The sequence below is a fragment of the Elephantulus edwardii genome, unplaced genomic scaffold (genome assembly GCF_000299155.1).
Source record: "Elephantulus edwardii isolate Elephantulus edwardi_28Jun2011 unplaced genomic scaffold, EleEdw1.0 scaffold00028, whole genome shotgun sequence".
NCBI lineage: Eukaryota > Metazoa > Chordata > Mammalia > Macroscelidea > Macroscelididae > Elephantulus > Elephantulus edwardii.
This window is the reverse complement of record NW_006399778.1, coordinates 22,176,983-22,199,261: the sequence shown is the minus strand read 5'-3', so window position 1 is coordinate 22,199,261 and position 22,279 is coordinate 22,176,983. Positions and strand designations below refer to the sequence as shown.

At 44.9% G+C, this 22,279-nt stretch overlaps 1 protein-coding gene and 1 pseudogene across 1 annotated transcript in view; both read right to left on the bottom strand.

Moving 5' to 3' along the window:
• The window catches only part of LOC102867787 (leucine-rich repeat-containing protein 38-like), a 49,482-nt gene that overhangs the window by 26,540 nt on the left and 663 nt on the right, over window positions 1–22,279 (bottom strand). The window lies entirely within an intron of this gene.
• LOC102849978 lies at window positions 14,479–22,208 on the bottom strand (annotated as a pseudogene).

Genomic DNA, 22,279 nt, shown 5'->3' with positions numbered 1-22,279 from the left:
TGCTGAGAGTGTTGACTGTGGAGCCAAGCTAACTAAAGCTGTGAACAATCTCAATCTCTTCACTATCCATCCTGATGCTGCCAAGTGGCCCAGTGGTGAGAATCTTTGTCTTCTTGACATTGAGCCTCAATCCATATTGGAGGCTTCAGTCCTCAAGGTATATAAAGACTGAAAAATACAGCTAGAAATACACAACCAGGAGAAGATAAAATAGATGAATGGGATCTTCTAAAGATTAAATCCCTGTGTGTATCAAAATCATCCAACAGCGTGAAAAGAAAACCTACTGACTGGGAAAAAACATTTGGCAATACCGTTTCAGACAAGGGTCTCATATCAAAAGTTTACAGAATCTTACAGGGCCTCCACAAGAAAAAGACTGATAACCCAGTTATAAAAGGGGCAAAAGACATGGAAAGACTTTTCACAGAGGAAGACATTCAGGCAGCTAACAGACACATGAAAAAATGCTCAAAATCACTGGCAATAAGAAAGATGCAAAGCAAAACCACAATGAGATACTTTTTCATCCCAGTAGCAGTGGCAAAGTTTAACAGGACATCAAGTAATAAATGTTGGAGAGGATGTGGTGAAATAGGAACTCTTATACACTGTTGATGAGATTGTAAAATGGTACAATCACTCTGGAAGGCAGTTTGACACTTCCTAAAAAAACTGAACATAGAAATTCCATATAACCCAGCTATTCCATTGCTTGGAATATACTCCGGGAAAAAGAGAACTGAAGCTCAAACGGAAACTTGTACACCAATGTTCATAGCAGCATTATTCACCATCGCAAGAACTTGGAAACAGCCCAGATGTCCAACCACAAATTAATGGATTGAGAAGTTGTGGTACATTCACACCACAGAATACTACACAGCACACAGGAGCAATGATTTTGTAAATTACTACTTAACATGAGAGGGATTGGAGAGCATTACGCTGAGTGAATGAACTTAGTCCCATAAGGACAAATACTGTATAAAACCATTATTGTAGAATGGGTATAAGGATCCAAGGGGGGGAGAGGGTGAAAGCAGAGGGATGAGGATGGGTGGGGAGGAGGGGTGTTAATCATAAGGTTGCACAATTTGATGTATGGGTGGGAGTGAAGGAAATGGGAAAGATTTGTGTGAAAACAATGTATTCTAACTTTGTAAATAAATCAGTATAAAATAAAACTTCTAAAATGGAAAAAAGAAAAAAAATGTGAACATAGAAATCCCATATGACACAGCTATACCATTGCTTGGAATATACTCTGAGAATATGAGAACTGAGACACAGACAGAGATTTGTACAACAGTGTTCATAGCCATGTTATTCACCATTACAAGAACATGGAAGCAGCCCAAATGTACAACTATGATCAAATGGATTGAGAAATTGTGGTACATTCACATGATGGAATACTATGAAGCACGTAGGAGCAATGATTCTGAAAATCACTACCTAACTTGGGAGGGACAGGAGAGCATTATGCTAAGTCAATTAACTCAGTCCCACAGGGAAAATTGTAAGACAATTATTGTAGAAATAGAAAGATAACTAGTAAAACATGTATGAGGATCCAAGGTGCAGAGGGGAGGAGCAGAGGGGTGAGGATGAGCAGGTGGGGGTAATCACTGTTGTTGTTGTTGTTGTTGTTGTTGTTGTTGTTGTTGTTGTTGTTAGGTGACATGGAGTCGAGCATGACTCATAGCAACCCTATGAACAAAAGATCTGAACCCTGTTCTATCCTGCACCATCCTCACACTTCCTGACACACAAGAGCCCACTGCAGCAGTCACCATGTCAATCCACCTGATTGAGGGTCTTCCTCTCCTTTGCCAACCCTCCACCATTTCCATCATCATGTCCTTCTCCAAGGAATAGCCCTCCTAGCAACATGTGCAAAGTATGTGAGGTGAAGCCTCATCTTTCTTGCCTCCAAAGAGCATTCCAGCATCACCATCTCCAAGACATTTCTGTTCGTTCTCTTGGCCATCCATGGGATGTTCAGTGCTCTTCTCCAACCCTACAGCTTAAAGGAGCCAATTCTTTTTCTGTTGTCCTTATTCATATTCCAACTCTCAAACACATAGCTAGTAATCGGAAAGACTATGGCCTGAATCAGGTACACCTTAGTCTTCAAACTGAATTCACTACTCCTTAATAATTTGGAAATGTCCCTAACTGTGATTTTCACAATGCAATGCCTCTCCTTATGACTGCTGGTACCAAGGGTGACAGGGTTGCACAATTTGATGGGTAGAGGGAAAGGTGAAGGAAAATGGGAAAGATCCGGTGTGAAAAACAATGTTTATAAATTTTGTAAGCAAACCAGCATAAAATAAAATTTTTATTTAAGAAAAAAAAAGTAATTCAGGCTATGTGTCTTCTCATTGGCATAGGCTTTACACAGCCCAGAACTAAGAAACTGATGCCCCTGGGCCCAGAGATAGAGCCCATTCTAGGAGCAGTGGTGGGGAGAGGAGTCATCTCTGGGACAGGATGGAGGCAGCTGTCTTCTGAAAACTGAGCCTTCTGCAGCTAATGCTTCAGGTTCCTTTAGGCTCTCCTGATGCCATTAGGGAACTTAGGGAGGGAGGGAGAAAGTGCTATCACGGTGTGTGCGGAGGCATGGAGGCCCAAGGAAAGACCCCAGAAGAGGCTTGGGGATAGCATAAGCAGGGGGCACCCTAACACCCTGGTTACAGGGTGTCCAGGAGACAGATGGCAAGCTTGCTGTGAGCAGGAAGCTGTTGGGCATGGGCATGGTGCCCATTAAGGCACCATGCTGGGCCAAAGCCACCAACCACCCAGTTTGCACTTGGTAGGACCTCACTTTTCTGACGTGGGCCTGCGCCACTCACCAGCTTTAAGGTGCTGAAAGCTTGTGTGTCGGACTCTTTATCCAGGTCAAAGTCTTGACTGTCAGCCCCTCCACAAGTCAACCACTACACCTGTCAACAGTGGCCATACCAATGGGGCTTGAACTCATGCTGGACATAGAGTTAAGGTGGACACCACCAAGAAAACAATAATAGTTACCCAAGACAAACCAGTTTCTGTCAAGTCAGCCCTGACTGATGGCAATGCCATGTGTGTCAGAGCGGAACTGTGCTCCACAGGGATTTTCAGGGGCCCAGGGAGGGAGAAAATCTCCAGGCCTTTCCTCCAAGCTGCCTCTTGTTAGACTTGAACCTCTAATCTGCTTGTTAGTAGTCAAATACTTTAACCGTTTGCACCAGCCAGTAACTATGGTAATAAATGCATTTTTCAGTGTGTCTCACACCATGCTAAGCACTTTCGAGAGGTTATTTCTTTGACCCTCACAATAGACTTAAAAAGCAGTAGTATTATTGTCTCTGCTTTGGACATGTTGCAAGGAGGGACCAGTCCTTAGAGAGGGACATCATGCTTGGGAGGGTGGAGGGTCAAAGCAAGCAAGAAAGACCCTTAATGAAATGGATTGATTCAATGACTATGGTAATGGGGGTAGGTGTGTCAGAGACAATAAGATTGGTGCAGGATAGAGCGGGTTTAGGGCTGTTGTACATAGGATTGCTAAGAGTCACAGCAACTTGACAGCATGTATCAACAACTTTACATGTGAGAAAACTGAGGCAACAAGAGGTCCAACAATGTTCCCAGACATGCACATGTAGGATGCAAACCCTGGGTGGGTCGAACTAAATCCAAGGACATGCTCTCAGTCACTGTGCTACCATCCCACCTCTAGAGAATAGTGTTAAATCAGCAATCAAGGGGCTTAGCTTTTGTCTTGGAACATCCATTAGTTTTCGTTATGGCTTTGTGCCTCTGACCTGTGAACTCCTACTTGAAAACAAACAAGGATAGACTAAATCAATCCTTCTGACAGCGCTTTTCTGAATCTTTTTTGGAATGTCTACTCCGAGGGGGCAGAATGTTGTGCACTCTATAAGCTCACTGCTGTGTCCCTAGCACCTGGAACAGTTCCTGACATGAAACAAAAAAAGCCTATCATGCAATTGTGAATGAAAGAATGAGTCCAGTGCAAATGCAGTTGTTGCTGCAGTTGTTATGCGTCCTCGAATCTACTACAACTCATAGCAACCGTGTGCACAATAGCTTTAAACCCTCGCCTATCCTGAGCCAGTCTCACTGTCTCTGACACCTACCCCCACTATCCCAGTTACCATCTCAATTTGTCTCAGTCAGGGTCTCCTTCTCCTGCACTGTCCCCCAACCCTGACAAGCACGATGTTCTTCTCCAAGGACTGGTCCCTCCTGGCAATATGCCCAAAGTATGTGAGATGGAGCTTCAAAATCTTTGCCTCCAAAGAGCAATTTGGTTTCATCCTCTCTACAAAAGAACTGTCTGTTCTCTTATCTGACCATGGGTATGTTCAATACTCTTCTCCTGCACCACAAGTCAAAGTCTTTGATTCTTCTGTCATCCTTAGTCATTGTGCAGTTCTCTGTTACACAGTAAGTAGTTGCAATGATTAGTAATTGCAACAATTAGTAATTGCCTGGATAAGGTGCACTTTGGTCTCTAGACTGATATAGGTGCTCTTCAGCACTCGAAGAGGTTCATAACAGCAGATTTTCTAATGCAATTCATCTTTTGATTTTCTGACTGCTGGTGCCAGGAGATTGTGGAACCAAGCAAGGTGAAACTTGTTAACAATTTCAATCACTTCTCCATCTATCATGCTGTTGTCATGCATTGTGCCATCTGTATAACACAGGTTGTTTTCCTCCAAACCTAATAACACATCCCTCTTCATAAAGCCCAGCCTTCTGAGTGATCTGTTCTGCACATAGATTGAAAAGGTATGGAGAAAAGATGCATTCCTGACACACTCTTTTATTGACTTTAAACCATGCAGTGTTTCCTTGCTCTGTTCTGATGACTGCTTCCTGGTCCAAGTATAGTTTTCACAAGAGCACAATCAAGTGTTCCGGCAGTCCCATTCTTCTCAAATTTAGCCTCAATTTGTTGTGATCCACACAGTCAAATGCCTTTTCACAGTCAATGAAACATAGACACTCCTTTGGTGCTTTTTACTTTCAGCCAAGATTACTGTGACATTGGCTGGGATGTTCCTAGTGCCACAGCTTCTTCTATAAACCCAGTTTGCTTTTGTGGGTTTGTTATTACATGACTTCTTTCTCCCCAGTCAGTCCTGGCATGCTTCTAATACTATCATAATCACCTGGATCAGTGTTAGTCAACGTGCATGTTTTGTACTCTTTTCCGCATGCTGTGCCCGGTTCAATATTATTGCCACCGTAGTGCTGGACACCAGTGTTGGCCAACGTGGTGTAGCACCCGATTTCAGTTTCCTCAAGGCTGGGCAATTGCTGATGAGGATGAGAAACTCTTGGCTTTCCTTTGCCTGGTCATCTGCAGAGTCTGCTTGTGCCCCAGCACGTATTCCCCACTTTTCATGGCACGTGGGAGCCGAGTTATTGACTCCAGGGATTTTTTTTTCTCGCCTTAGGTACCAGCTGGTCCTCCACCAACAGCTGCTGACAAAAAGTCCAGAGATGGATAAAAAGTCCATTTTGTCTTTTTGACAGTTCTCTGCCAGGGTTAAGATCTGCTGTTCATAGGGTCACTATGAGTTGTATTCAACTTGACAGAACCTAACAACAACTGATGAGGTTCCAATTATTTTTGGATCATCTTCAGAAGGATTTTGCTTGCATGTGATGTTAGTGATATTGTTTGATAATTTCCACACTCTGTTGGATCCCACCCCTTTTTCTGAATGGGAATAAATATGGATCTCTTCTAATCAGTTGGTAAGGCTTGCCCTCCAGATTTCTTGGCACAATCTGGGGAGAAAGTCCAGGACTGCAACTGTTTGTTGAAATACATCAATTGATATTCCATCAATTCCTAGGGCCAGTTCCTTCAGAGCAGCTTGAACTTCCTCCTTCATCACCATTGCCTCTTGATCATATACTGTTTCATGAGATTCATCTGTGTCCAAGTTATGGTCTCGGACTTTTGAGTGTCCTGCTCCTCTTTACCCCTTCATAAGTTTGATCTTTACTATGGTAACTGGAAAGAAAAGCTCCTGGAAAGGTACAAGGTGACCTCATCCATGTTCCCCATCAGATCAGAACAAGAAAGGGACATTTCCTTTCCAGGATCTGGAAATTAGGACCAAGGGACCACAGCTGTGCCTGGTCTTACTTAGCTAGTCTCTTGAATGAAGCAGCTGGGAAGGACACATTTTTCATCATGTGGGTGGAGAAGTAGAGAAAGCTCATCAATAGAAAGAGAGACAGATGAAAGACTGAGAAGCAGAGAGCCAGACAGAGCACGCCCAGTTCCCTGAAGGACCCAGTTCTTTCTCCTGGGGATCCAGGATGTGGGTTTCTCATGATGTTTCTGAATTTTTATCACAAACCCGGATTTAAGCATAAATTTGAACCAAGTTGACAGCCTTTAGCAACAACCACCATCACAACTTGCTTAGACTCAAGGCACCCTGTATGTCGGGGTAGAACTATACTTTTTAGTTTTCAACTGTTGACTTTCTGGAAGTAAACAGCCAACCTTTTCTTCTGAGATACCAGGATGGACTCAGTCTCTAGCCTTTGTCCAACAGCTGAGCACATGAATGGTCTGCACCATCCAGGTTGCTATGAATAGAGTTCCACTCAATAGCAGGTGGTGTATTTGTTTAGACTCAGAGGTGACCCCATGTGAGCCAGAGTTGGACAAATCCCAGCTGTGCTTATAAAGCTTAGCACAGGATCCACTGAGATATAACAGGACTAGCTCCCAACACCATCTCAGGATCAGGTGGATAATTGAAAGGTAAAGATATATGGGGTAAGGAGGAGGGTTTGAAGAGAGCAAGAACCTTAGAATGTTGTTGTTATATGCCATCGAGTCACCTGCAATGCATAGTGATCCTATGTACAACACGCCTAAACCGTGCTCTATCCTGTGCCAATCTTATTGTCCCTGACACACCTACCCCATTAACTGCCAGTCACTGAATCAATCCATCTCATCAAGGGTCTTCCTCTCCTGCACTGTCCTTCCACCCTCCCAAGCATGACGTTCCTCTCCAAGGACTGGCCGCTCCTTGCAACATGTACAAAGTAGGTCAGACGAAGCCTCAGAATCCTTGCCTCCAAGGAGCAGCCTGCTTTTATCCTCTCCAGGATGAACCTGTTCATTCTCGTAGCAGTCCAAGGTATATACAATACTATTCTATCATCCCTAGTCATTGTCCAGCTCTCTGATACATAGCAAGTGATTGCAAAGACCATGGCCTGCATCAGGGGCACCTTAGTCTCCAGATTGACATCATTGCTCCTTAGTACTCTGAGGAGGTCTCTGACAGCAGACTTTTCCAATGCAATACATCTTTTAATTTCCTGGCTGTTGGTACCAAGAGTGTTGATTGTGGAGCCAAGCAAAGTAAAGCTGTTTACAATCTCAATCTCTTCACCATCCATCCTGATGCTGCCAATCAAATAAAAGTGGGGGGAAACACCTCAATGATGTTTCTGTAGCTGAAACTGACTTCAGCTTTCATCTCAGGATGACTGTTACCAGGGCTATCATCTGACTCATAGAACCTTGAACACTCAACTCAGTGCAGTTACTCACAACTCAGGTGATATGAAGGTCCTACTGCACCTGTATAACCGCTGCCAGCCGGAAGGCCGGTAAGGTCTGCCAAGCTCCCCAACACTCCAGGGAAAGGGCAGGTGGACAGCCACTTGACTGAAAGGGCTTATTTCTGTGGCTCTCCAAGTCAGGAGGCACCTATTTAGCTTCCTCTAATTCCCCCCCAAATCCCAACTGTTACACTAGAGCTGTCCACAGTGAGCCAAGAGTGGGCACGTCATCTCCAGGCTGCCAATCAAGAGGTCTTTCTTTGAATCAACAGATTATTGTTGTTAGTTGCTGTTTGGTCAATTCTCATTGATGGTGACACCATGTATGCAGCACAGGATCCTTCTACTAGGGTTTCAAGACTGTGACCTGAGAGCAGACCGGTTTTCTTTTTTGTTTGTTTGTTTGTTTGTTTTTGTTCGTTTTTTGTGTGTTTGTTTGTTTTATTTTGTGTGCGTGTACCGTCAAATCAGATCTGACTGGTACAGGAGGATATTGCGCCTCCTTCTCCGGCAGAAGACCGGTTTTCTTAGGCACCTCTGGGTATGTCTGAATCACCAACCTCTTGTGGAATGGTGGAATTCTTACCCATTTGCACCATCCAAAGATTCCTGAGCTAACAGACAGAGCAGCACAATGAATGTGACACTTTTCAGAAAGATCAGGGGTTGTGGCCTAGCAGGGCTCCTTGTGGCCCCAAAGAGCAGAGCCAGGCAGGGGCAAGACTGCATTAGGTCATGTTTTCCAGTTGACTCTCCATGGGAACTCAGGCCGTGATGCCATAAAAGCTGTCACCCAGTCCCCAGACACCAGTAAAGGCAAGAAAGACGACACCTCAGTGACTCAAGTTTAATTAGGAGAGAAGATAAAAATGCATTAACCTGTGGCACACAGGCCATGCACAGACCTACAGAGGGCCATGTTCAATGGCACCTGAGACTTCAGTCAACCTCTGCTCAGGAACATGAATCCTTAGGTATCCAAGCACTGACAGTGCGAGCAAATAATGCAAAGGAAGAGCCCGGTGGTTGGAACCTTAGCTGCAGTTTGAAACCCCCAGCAACTCTGAGGGAGAAAGAAGAGGCAGTCTGCTTCCATAAAGATTTTTCAAAAAACTCCCTTCTGACGAGTCGACACTGACCCATTACTGATCTCCATTCGGTTTCTGAAGCTGTAAATCACACAAGGGGAGATTGTCCTTCTTTCTCCCGTGCAGTCACTGGTGGATTTGATCCTCCATGGTGGCTTGATCTTTGTGTTAGCAATGCAGCTCCCTACAGATGAGGGAGGGTTCCCTACCAGAACTCCTTCATAAGAATTCACAGCCTTGAAAACTTTGCAGAAGACTTTGGTTCTGTCCTATAGAGTCACTGAGTCGGAACTGACTTGACAGCAGTGGTAGTGAGTACACAAAACCTATTAGATGACCATTAAAAGTTAACTTTTCAACGAACTCTCATAATGACAAGAAGCTCTCACTACTCAGTAAGAAAAAAAGAACAGTAAGAAAGACTTTTAGTATCATTTGCTTAAAGAGATATACATGGACATGGACACACACACACAAACACACATCTTATCAAACTAAACTCTACCAAAACTTTACAAGTGATGAGGTCCCAGCTATTTTTCTCATCAGAAAAGGAAAAGCTGTTTCTCTTATTGAGGAATCTCAGGTGATGCAAATGGTTAGCACACTCAACTGCTAACCAAAGGGCCTGGGAGCCAAGTAAGTCACCCAGAGGCACTTTGGAAGAAAGGCCTGGTGAGCTACTTCCCAAAAGTCAGTCCTTCCAAACTCCGTGCAGCACAGCTCTCCTCTAAGACACATGGGGTCACCATGAGTGAGCTCCCTGGCAGAGGGTGGGCACTGTGCTCCGGTCAGAGCCGTCATTATTCCCTAACAAAGAGGATAATTCCAATCACGTGGCTTTGACTGCATGTGCTGCAAGAATGCAATGTTGTTTTCCTTTCTGTCGGTTGTTGATTTTGTCCGTTTTCTAATGTTTGTGCTACAATACTGTGGCAATTAGTAGTTGTGAACCTCTATCAATGCATGTTTTGAGTGTGAAGCAGTTAATTCAAAGATCCAGAGAGACTTCTGCTCCATTACTAATAGTGCTCTAAATAATGTTGCAATTCAACAGAGAAAGATTTTACGAAACAAATGTGTATTCAGACTGTCTGAGAAATATTCTACCTAAACAACTTACATTGATCACGAGTTTTCTTAGGGTTAAAAATGATAATAAATATTATGTAAGTGTCCTGTACGGCCAGTCTATGGGGGTGGTGGACATTATATGGACATTATGAATTATCTAACTCAGTGGTACCAACCCTGGAGACATCACGGTCCAGCATCATGAGAGACAGTGAAGAGACTGAGAGTGTTAACAGCTTCAGTTTGCTTGGTTCTACAATCAGCACTCTTGGTACCAGAAGCCAGGAAATTAAGACAACTTGCACTGAGAAAATCTGTCAGGGATTTCTCTAGAGTACTGGAAAGTAAAAAGGTCAGTCTGGAGACTAAGGTGCACCTGATCCAGAACACAGTCTTTGCAATTACTTGCAATGCATCAGAAAGCTGGATAAAAGTGGCCTAGTGACAAGAAGCTGCACTGCAATCCCAGAGGCACACAGTTTGAATTCACTAGATGCTTTCCTGGAGAAGAGGAGCAATCTCCTCCTGTACCAGTTGGATCCAATTTGACAGTACACACCAAAAAAATTTTTTTTTAAAAAAAAAGAAAGCTAGATAATGACTATGTATGATAGAAGGAGAACTGATGCCTTTGAGCTGTGCTGCTGGAGAAGAGTATTAAATATAGCATGGATTGCTAGGAGAACAAACAGGTTCGAACCAGAGAGGGTGAAACCAGGCTGCTCCTTGGAGGCAAGCATTCTGAAACTTTGTCTGACATACTTGGGACATGTTGCAAGGAGGGACCAGTCCTTGGAGAGGGACATCATGCTTGGGAGAGTAGAGGGATGGCACAAAAGAGAAAGATCCTCAATGAGATAGATTGATTCAATCACTAGGGTAATGAGCGTAGGTGTGTCAGAAACAATAAGGTTTGTACGGGACAGAGCAGGATTTGGGGCTGTTGTACATAGGGTCACTATGAGTCCCAAGCAACTCAACGGCACGTAACAGCAAAATGTAACCAAGTAGATCGTATTCACAGATGAGATCATAACCACAAGTAAAGGAGTGAGGACTGAACATAATTTTAGGAGAGGACACAGTTCAATACACAACATTATCACTTCTTCCCTGTTTCCCCCTGACCTTCCTCACTCCACCCTGGCCAGTCACCCTTTCCAAGGTTTCTTGCCACAAAGCCTGGGGCTCTTGCTATTTACCGAGAAAGCATCCCTGTCTTCCAGGGGGCACACTGTCCCATTCTGCCTCGGGTCTATTCTCTCTCCCGATTACCATCAGAGCAGGTGCACAATCAAGGGCTGGGTGGACAGAGAGAGCCAGCTGGCACCCAGGAGGCTCCAAGGTGAGAGTGGAGTGTGCTAGGGACTGTCTCACTTTCCCTTTCCTCTCTGAAGGGTTTGGATTTGAGTTAGAATAGTAATGGGTTCACATTAACCTCAGCTACTAAGTACATGGTCTGATATAAACCACTTCATTTTGTGACCCTCTGTTTCCTGCTAGATGAATTGTGGGTGATAGCACCCACCATGCACAGTTGTGGTATTAGAAGAGAAGGCACTTGGAAGCTACAATGGGGCTTATACCCTTTAAGTAGGTTTGCCAGACAAATTACAGACATCCAGTTAGTTGTGAATGCCGTTAAACAATTAACTTTCTTTTCATATAAGTATGCTCTCAATGAACTGTAGTCCCTGGGGCTGCAAAGAAGTGAGCAAGTTTGGCTTAGAACCAAAAGGTTGTCAGTGTAAATCCAACCAAAGGTTCTTTGGAAGAAATGCCTGGCTATCTACTTTAAAAAAAAAAATATTGAAAACCCTACAGAACACAGTTCCACTCTCACATAAATGTGATCTTCTTAAGTGAGAAATGATTAGGTGGCAATTGCTAACTGTAAAAATGTCAAGAAATCAAACGACTGTGCTGGGCAAATCTGCAAAATATGTCTTAACAGAGGAGGGAGAGAACCGTCTAAAAGAGAGATGTAACTGGGTATCTCTGTCATCACAGGAGACTAGAGCGAGGGCTGCATGGTGGAGGGGACCTGGGGGAGTGTTTGTAAAACAATGAAAGAATCTTTTCTTTTACTTTTACTTTTCCATAATTTTTGGACTCATGTACCTATAACTTGTTAGTCAAATTCGTGTCTTCTAGGTTGCAACACCCCCATGATACATCTTGAAGGATATGTACATGTACAGCCAAGCACAATCAATAAGAGTGCATCTGAATTCCAAAATCAATCTCCATAATAGTCTATGTGTTTCCTACTGCCAAAGGGGCCCTTTAGAGTAGTGAGAGAAGATCTTCACCCTGAAACCCACAGCGTCCCTTTTCAGCAGGAAGTAGCTAAGAGAATACGCCGTCCCCTTTTCCTTATGACTCAGGGTGAAGTCTCTCTCAGGGAGGAGTGATAGGGAATGGCAAAGGATACACTGACAAAGAAGATTAATCAGAACTGGCTTTGACAAGCACTGTGACATTTGGACAAGAACAAACTGGGAGGAGGGTGGAGAGAGTGGTGCAGCAATGAATGAGTGGAAGCCCAGAATCTCTGTAAATGTTTATGAAAATTAATAAAATATAATTATAGAGAAAAAAAAATTAACACATGAAAGCTAATTTTAAAAAGAAAAAAAAAAAGTTGTACAAGGTAAAAAAAACTAAGGTGTTCCTGACCCAAGCCACGGCATTCTAAATCTGCATGCAGAGGCTTGACAAAGAATAAGGAAGATCAAAGAAGAACTGATGCATTTGAATTGTGGCATTGGGAAGAATATTGATTATACCAGGGCCTGCCAGAGGATCCAATTGTCTGGGAAGTACAGCCAGAATGTTCCTTAGATAAGGTTGAGAAGTGAGACATGTTCTTTTGTCCTGTTATCAGCAGAAGCCACTCCCTGGAGGAAGACACCCCGCTTGGTAAAGTATGAGGTCAGAAAAAAGAAAAGGGCCCTCAGTGAGATGGATTGACACAGTGGATGCAATAATGGGCTCAAACACAGCAATGATTGTGAGGCAGGAGCATGCAGGGTCACCTGCTCAATCTGTTTGTTGAGCAAACCATTCAAGAAGCTGGACTATATGGAGAAGAATGAGGCCCCAGCTTTGGGGGAAGACTCATCAACAGCCTGCATTATACCAAGATGACACAACCTCCTTGCCTGCTGAAAGTGAAGCAGTCTTAAAACACTTGCTGCAGAAGAACAAATAGTACAGCCTTCAATATGGATTACTTCTCAATATCAAGAAAACAAAAATCCTCACCACTGGGCCAAAAGGCAACATTATGATAGATGCAGAGATTTGAAATTCTTGATGATTTTGTTTTACTGGGATCCCCAATCAATATCCTTGGTACCAGGAGTGAAGAAATCAAAGACAAGTTGTTTGTTGTGTGTCGTCAAGTCACTTGCGACTCATAGCGACCCTATGTACAACAGCCCTAAACCCTGTTCTATCCTGTGCCAATCTCACTGCCTCCGACACACCCATCCCAATTACCCCAGTCACTGAATCAATCCACCTCATACAGGGTCTTCCCCTTCTGTGTTGTCCCTCCACCCTCCCAAGCATGATGTCCCTCTCCAAGGACCTTTCCCTCCTTACAACATGTCCAAAGTATGTCAGACGAAGCCTCAGAATCCTTGGCTCCAAGGAGGAGCCTGGTTTAACCGTCTCCAAGATGAATCTGTTTGTTTTCATCAAGTTGCATTAGGGAAATATGCTGTCAGGGAACTCTAATAAGTACTTAAAGAGGAATGATTTCAGTTTGAAGACTAAGGTGTGCCTGATCCAAGCCATGGTTTCCTCAATTGCTTGCTATGCATCTGAAAGTTGGACAATGGATAAGGATGACAGAAGAAGAATCGGTGCCTTTGTTGAGTTGTGATGTTAGAGAGGAGTACTGAATATCCCATGGTCTGTCAAAAACCCCCAAATTAAGTGTTGGAGGAAGTGCAACTGAGTGCTCCTCAGAGGCAAGGATGGCGAAACTTTAGGAGGAAAGGATGAGAAATTTCATCTCACAGACTTTGAGCAGGAGGGGCCACGCTTTGGAAAAAGACATCACGCTAGGAATGGTGGTTAGTGAGAGGGAGACCCTCACCAAGGTAACTGTAACAATGGGTTTGAGAATGGCAACGATTGTGAAGATGGTCCAAGACAGGACAAGATTCAGATATGTTGTTCAACGGGTCACTATGAGTCAGAGTGGCACCTAAGAACAACAAGAACATAAGTTAAAACTAACAACATAAACAAAGTATGTGTGTTGTTGTTGATCAAGTCAATTCCTACTCAGAGAGTCCACGTGACTGAGCAGAGCTGCCCCATGGGGGCTCACGGAGTTCTCTAGGCTGTGAGCTTTAGAGAAGCAGATCACCAGGTCTTTCCCCTTTGTTGCTGTTGTTTTTCCATCTTTAGACTTAAGGAATTGATGAATGTAGGAGAGACTGGGACAGGCCCAGATAGTGTGTCTGGTTCCAGAGGGCAGGACTAATTACAACAGCAACAAAAGAACACAACAGGGAAATGAAGCCGTGGACAGACAACAGATTTGGGCATGAACTTGCGGGGTGGCAAAGTGATGATACTAGAGACTCAGGAATGGGAAGCAGTAGGGAAGAAAGTCATGTCTGAGGGGGACCCTGAGGACCCAGAGGGGGGAAGAGAAGCAGTCCTCCACCTCTCAGTGCTGAGGAACAGGCACTCGGCTCAGTCGCCTGTCTGCATTCCATCCGTGAAAGAGATGAGGGGTCCTCAGCCTTTGGCCAATTTCAAGGGCCCTGCACCTGATCCTGGTAGAGTTTCTGGAAAAAAAACTTTTGCCAAATTCATAAGCACTGATCATGATGGAACAGGAGCCCTGATGATCTTTGGGAGGAAGCCCACACTGAGTCCCTTGGTACCCGACTCAGCCCGGATTCTCCACAGCAGCAGCCAAGCTCAGTCCACACGTGGGGGCCTCAGTCTCATGGCCTCCATCTCTCCCGGCTGGACCTGACACTGAGTTTTCACCATGTTGAAGGGCAGAGTCAGGATGGCTGCCACCATCCTTGAGATGCCACCAGTCATGAAGCTGGTTCCCACAGTTCTGGTCCTCTGAACTGGACCCTCTCAGCCAACTCTTCACTAGTTTGTACTTGAACCAACACATAGCTGAGGGGGCACATCCCGAAGAGCAGTGAGCCCCCAGCCCAGCCACTGAGGTGCCAGCCTCCCTGAGCCACCGTGGCCTGGACAGAGGCACCCAGCTCTCCAAACGACAGATTCCGAGTCTGTAGCTTTGTTCACACCAGCTCCAGGGGCCTAATCACAGTCACTGTGTCCAGATGGACGCGAGCATCAGCCACCAAGGGTACATAGAGGTCAGAGGTCAAGGTTCAGCCACAGTGGAAGGTACTGAGTTGGTCATAGGCGGTGAAATAAACAGCAGTGAGTGGTAGTACAGTGGTCACCAGGGTGGCAGGGAGGCCGCTCCACAGGGTCCTGGTGCCTTCATGCCTCACAATCTTCACAAAGGCATCCATGATGTGGGATCCTGAAACTAAGTGGCACAGCGGGCACCATTTAGACACTGTATACCAGTGCCCGGACACCATTGCAGGACAGAAGGCTCTTCCCAGAAGGTTGGACAGGGGATGACAGTTTGATGTAGGAGCTGCTCCATGGTCCAGAGGGAGGTGTCAGTTCACTGGCCCCTGAGGGGCACCTGGACCGCAAGCACACCTTCACTATATCTGGTGGCGACTGTCACCCCAGTGCCTGAAGCCACTCTCAGCTGGAGGAGGCTAATGCCCCTGGGGTCTGGCTGCCTTGAAGCATAAACCTGATTCTAGGTGGGGGAGCTCAGTGAGCCCACAGTGGCTCCACAGCCACCACATGGACTGTGCATTTGCCTCTGCTGAGCATCTTTGTCCTTTGAAGCTACTGGACCTGCTCAAACATCTAACCTTTCCGTTAAAAGCCAAGTGCTTAACCACTGTATCGCTTGGCTTAGACTGAATTGTTATTTGTTGTTTATCTGGAGTCCAGCATTACTTAGGCATCCTGGGCTGGTCTGTTTGATTGGATGGCTTTGGTATTTTGCTAAATCAGCTGTTGGGCATCTGGCCATCCCTTACACTCCTCCCTCCGACCCAGCAGTTATGGGGCATCTTCCTTGGAGTTCTCAGCACTAGACACCCTATCCTCTGAGGAGCTAGGGCAGTGAGGAACTGGTGGCCTTGATGGGGTTTTCTCCCCCTCACGCCCACCCTCAATCATTTTTTTAGCCATCGGCAGACTCACCAAGCAGACGATCACATTTTTTTAACTGTCAGAGAGAGTCACTATCACAGAAGGAGAGCGCGCTGTACAGAGGAGAGGAGGGAGGAAAGATGAGGGCAAGCCAGGAGGACAGAATCCTGTCTGCTCGTTGCTTTCAATTCTCTGCCCTGGAGGATGTAGAGCCCCCTGCAAAGCCCCAGAGCAAGCACCCAGATGGAGTCCAGACTTCCTCAGCAGGAAGTGAGTGTTAGTTGAGGGGCAAGGTGGGGGCTGAGACATGGGAAAGCTTGATGTAACCACCAGCTCTGCCTTTAAGCCTTGGTACGACCTTGAGCAAGTCACATCACCTGTCTCAAGATAATATTCAGTTCAACATGATACTAATAAAGGAAGCCAAACTCCTGGAGACTCTCCTTCAGGCTTTGTGATACATTGTTAATTAAAAAGTCAGGGTTCAAGTCTAACAGTTGCTCTGGGGCAGAAAAGCTGGGCAGGATCTTCCGTAAAGAATTAGAGCCTCAGAAACCCAATGGAAAGTCACCATGAGTCAGAATTGCCTGGATGGTAGTGAGTCTGGCTTTTTAGTTTGTTTTTACCAGAGGATCCTCTCCATTTTCTCCAGTAGAGCAACTGGTGGATTCGACCTGCTGACCCTTCAGTTGGCTGCACAACGTGTAATACCACCAGAGCCCCTTAAAAATATTGTTGTTGTTAGGTGGCGTGGAGGTGCTTGGGACTTATAGTACAACAGCTCTGAACCCTCAATCTCATCATCTCTGACACACCCACCCCCATTACCCCAATCACTGAGTCAATCCATCTCATTATGCGTCTTCCTCTCTACCCTCCACCCTTAACAATAGCTAACACTTACATGGTAGCTAAAAGGTCCCTGGGTGGCATAACTGATGTGCATGTAATTACTATCCTAACTCAATTGTTGGTGGTCTAAACTAAAAAATTGGTACCGTGAACAATCTGCTTCCTTAAAGAAAGCCCTGTGAGGCTCAAATCTACTCTGTAACATATGGGGGTGCCGTGACCTGGAATCCACTTGAAAATAATGGGTTTGAAATCACAATTACCATGTGCTGGGAACCATCCTAAACATGGGCACACCTCAAATATACTGGAGGTTTGATTGCAGATGACAATAGAGTGTCATAACAAAGCAAGATACACAAGTTTTTTTTGTTTCCAAGTATATATAAAAGTCATGTTTATAGTATAGTCTATTAAAAATTCTAAAATGCCAATAAATTTGGAAGAACAAATGGCTGGAAGAGGCACATATTTGTTCCCATTCCCAAAAGACGTGATCCAACAGAGTGAAAAAATTATCAAACAATGTCATTAACAAGGAACATCTTGTTGAAGAATATTCAAAAGGCACTGGAAGATCAACAGAGAACTGTCAGAAATTCAAGTTGGCTTGAGAAGAGGTTGTAACATGAAGGATATCAGTGCTAATGGGTTTTATTGACTACGCAAAGGCATGTGATTGGTTCATGGTACATGATGGATAACACAGAGAAGAACAGGAATACCAGAATACTTAATGTGTGCATGAGAAACTTACAGATCAAGAAGCAACTGTCTAAACAGAACAGGAGAATACTGTATGGTTTAACATAAGGAAAGGTATACATCAGGATTGTATCCTTTCTCCATACCTATTCAATCCGTATGCTGAACTAATAACTTGAGAAGCTTGACTATATGAAGAAAAATGAAGCATCAAGATTATAGGAAGACTCATCAACAACCTGCCTTATACAGAAACAAAATTCCTTGCCACTGGCCCAATAGGCAACACCATAATAAATGGAGAAAAGATCCAAGTCATCAACAATTTCATTTTCCTCGGATCCACAATCAATACTTACAGTACTAGCAGTCAAGAAATCAAGACTTGTTGCATTGGGAAAATCTGCTGTTAAGGACTTCTTCAACGTGCTAAAGAGCAAAGATGTCAGTTTGAAGACTACCATACGCCTAACCCAAGCCAGAGTGTTTTCATTTGATTCCTATGCATATGAAAGTTGGGTAATAAACAAGGATGACAGAAGAACTGATGCCTTAAAATTGTGCTATTAGAGTACTGAATGATGGTCTGAAAGAGTACAAATAATCGTTCCTTCGAGGCAAGGATGGTCCTTGGAAATGACATCATGCTTGTCTGAAAGGTTGAGGGTCAGAGGTACAGAGGATGACTCTTACCATGATGGGCTGACACAGTGACTGGAACAACAGTCACAAGCACATCAGAGACTGTAGGGATGGTGCAGGGGAGGGCAAGGTTCGACTCTGTTGTTTATACGGTCACTCTGAGTCATAGTCAACAACTCAATAACATTGAAAACCTAAATAACTCATTGTTGTCAAGTCAAAACCAACTCATAGCTGACCCTCTAAAGGGCTTTTGGAAACTAAGTCACATGAAAGAAGACTGACTGCCCATCTTTCTCTTGCAGAGTAGTTGGTGGATTTGAACTTCTGGAGAAGTGCTCTTTGGATTAACAGCACAACTCCCTATGGACTATGGCCACCAGAACTTGCTATCATCAATTTGTGAGCAATAAAAATCACAAAACCAAACCCAGAGCCACTGAATTGAGTCCAACTCAGCAACCATGTAGGACAAAGAAGAAGGGCCTCATCAAATTTCCAAGGCTGCAAATCTTTATGGAAGCAAGCTGCCCCATCCTTCTGCTTGGTGTGACTGACAGGGTCGCAGTGCTGGGCTTGTGGCCAACAACCAAATTCTTCCATAGACATTGGGCCACCAGAGTTCATTGTGGAAAAAGCTTGAAATACTGTGAGAATGATCAAATCATGAGCCAGAGACACAAAGTGTGTACATACTATTGGAAAAATGGTGCTGGCAGATTTCCTGAATGCAACATTGCCACAAACCTTCAATGTGAAAAATGGAGAGAAAAAAATGCAACATCAATAGAGTGTGATAAAGCAAAAAAATAATTAAATGAGGTGTAGCCTGTACTTTATAAGTAAAACAAGTGCCATTATTCTAACTCATGCTGACCCCAATTGTGTCAAAGTAGAAGTGTGTTCTAGAAGGTTTTAAAGACTGCCTTTCTCAAAGCAAATCACCAGGTCTTTCTCCTGGGTGGTCTTAAACCATCACCTCTGTGGCTAGCAGCTCAGTGAGTTAAGCATTCACACAATCCCAGGAGTCTTACTACTAAAATGCTGCCCCTTAATCCTGCCAACAAATCTATGAGCTGGGTATTTTTCACATCCCCATGTCGCAGATCAGAAACACAGACTACAAAAAAGGTCGCACAGCTACTAAGAAGTGAGTCAGGATTTATAGCCAATGTACCAAAGCTGGGTCCTTCATCACCTTGTCCTCTGCCTCTGGGAAAGCAGAGAGGGAGAGAAGGGGCAAGTCATGTCACTTGGGCACCTATTCTGTGCCTGGAGAGCAACTGTTAAACACAAAATTACTAACGGAAAGGTTAGTGGTTCAAATCCACCCAGTGGCTCTGCAGAAGGAAGACTGAGCAATGTACCCCCATGAAAAATACAGCCTAGAAAACCTTATAGGACAGTTGTACTGGTCATACGGAGGTCTTGCCAGCACCCAACAGCTCTGGGCTCAGCACACTGCTGTGCCCTTTATGTAGTCTGTCTTCTTTAAACTTCATGTCAGATCTAAGGTGCAGGATGCCCACACTGCCATCTGAATTCATTCTTGTTAACTGTCAGGGAGTAATTTTTTATTTGTGGTGGCCTTAGGTGTGACAGGGTGTAATAGTTCCATAAGGTCTTCTTGGCTTCAACAGCAGCCGACTGTCAGCCTTTCTTGCCCTCAGTATTACTGGGTGGGTTTAAAGCAACAACTTTGAGGTTAGCAGTCAAGTGTAACCACTTCCACCTGCAGGGACCTGACTTTTTGAGGCAGGAAATTGAGGTTTTTGAGGGGTTATGGGACTTGCTCAGATCATAAACTGAGTCTAGATCTGAACACAAGGTTGTGCTGGTTACTCTATTACCCACGCTGTGCCTATGACATTTTGTGGGGACAGTGCTCTAGTCACAAAACACTGAGCAGTGAGGCCAGAGGTGCCATAGCACCCCACCGCACAAGGTGCTGGGAGCCTTCATGCTGTCCTCCAGTGGCCTTGATCCCCTCCCACATGTGTGAGACCAGCCCAGGGTCTGGGCACAGTTCTTTTGTCTGAACCTGTCTGTCCTTCTCCCCAGTCTCCTACCCCTCTGGGGTCCATTTCTTCCCCTCTTCTCCAGAGAGGAGAAGATATAATGCTTTAACGGGCACTGCACTTTAATTTTTACATAGAAGTCCCTAGACAACACAATTTAGCACTTAACTACTAACCTAAAGATTGATGGTTTGAGCTTACCCTGAAGTGCCTTGGAAGACAAGCCTTGTTGTATCAAGTTGGTTCCGAATGGCACAGGAGGAGATTGCCCCTCCTTTTCCAGTGGAACATCTGGTGGATTCGAACTGAGTGCCTTTGGGACTGCAGCACTAGGCCACCAGAGCTTCCTAGGTTACAGTCTTATTAAGTCTATGAAGCAGGCATACGCTGCACACTTGGGGTCAGCATGCATTGGAATCTATTCAAAGACTCCTGGGTTTGCTCTCACCTACATCCTCATTTTGACCCAAGCAACCACCTGATCAGATGAACGATGAAGGAAGAGCTGTGTCCTGATTCCACGGAAGAAGAAAATTACGTTAAAGAGATAAGTGATATACCCTGAATCACCTGAAGAGGACTCACTGATGTCTTCAGATTCTAAGTCTACAGATCTTTAAAGATCTTAGAGGTCAACTAAATCTCCTAAGAGATGAGGAAACTGATGCTTAGGCTAGGGGAGTGACCTGCTTAAGGTCACAAATACCCCTGGAAGAATTGAAGTTGAAACTCATAATCCCTAATTACCAACACCTTATTCTCTGGCTCAAAGACAATGGGAGCCAATCATACCAACACCACAAACAATGGGGGCTAATTACACCAAGATTCCTAAAAAGGAAAGATGCATATCAGAACCTAAGCTCACCTATGCTACAATCAGCCTTAAACACCCAGAGTCCTGTCTCTGAGTCAGAGGCTCCTGGTGGGAAGAGTCTGAAAAGCTATGCAGATAAATTAGGGGGAAGTTTGGAGTTCAAAGTACCAGCCAAGGCCTATGGAGAAATGGTTGTCCTAAGCACAAGGTGAGTACTTAGTAACAGTACTGGATGAACATGTGAATTTAGGACATAAGTGAGCAAATGAAGAGTTTCTTAGCAAACGGGAAAAGATATCCCAAAGCTAACTCCTCGTTTACATCGTGTTTTCGGATGTATCCACGGTGCAGGTTTCTATCATCCCAAGGCTTGTGTGGAGGGCATCTGGAACTGGAATTCACTGAGAGCAAGGACAATGCCTGCTCCCAGCCCTGAGTCTCCCCCTGCAGATTCTCGGCCTGCCCTTCTCAGCTCTGCCTTTGCATTCTCCGAGCTGGTCTTCACAAGGGCCCATTAACTCCCAGGCCTCCTATTCCTGTCTATGTAGCCAGAATGCATGTTAATGTCACCATGTCTGAGCCCTGGGTGATGAATGAACAGGAGCAAAAGGTGCCCCAGCCACCACATTTGTGTGCCGTGATTTCACACTTGCACTGAAAAGCCACAGAACTATAAATCTTGCCTGCACCACTGGTTCTAGGTGGCTGTCATTATTCCTTACCAAGAAGATTCCTCACCTTCAGACAGAAGAGTCATTAGGTGCTGGGAAGCTAAGGGGCCATTTCAGGCTCCTGAGGCGGTGCTCTCTGAGTCTGGGGTACCTGAGGGGGATGCTGAGCTCTATCTCACAACCTGGGCTGTCTTCCATAATGAACCTGCATCCCCTGCTTCCTAGGACCAGTGAGAAGACCCCTGACAATGAGAAACCAAGAGCTGGTGGGTCCTAAACCTCCAAAGGTGAGTTGTTAAAATAACAGAGAGTTCTGTGTCAAGGGCCAGAAACTCCAAATCTGGGGGTGTTCCATTCTTCCAGCAGAAACTTAGAAAAGTTCCAGCTGAGAATCTGAGGGGGTTCCATTGGGGATTTCTCATCCAGAGGAACTGCAAAGCACACAAGCCCTTGACCAGATCAAAGGCACCTCCATGTCGGTACCTCCTTCTAATATGAGCACCCCCTCCTTAGACCCAGACTGGGGCTGTGGTGGGCTGCTGGCCC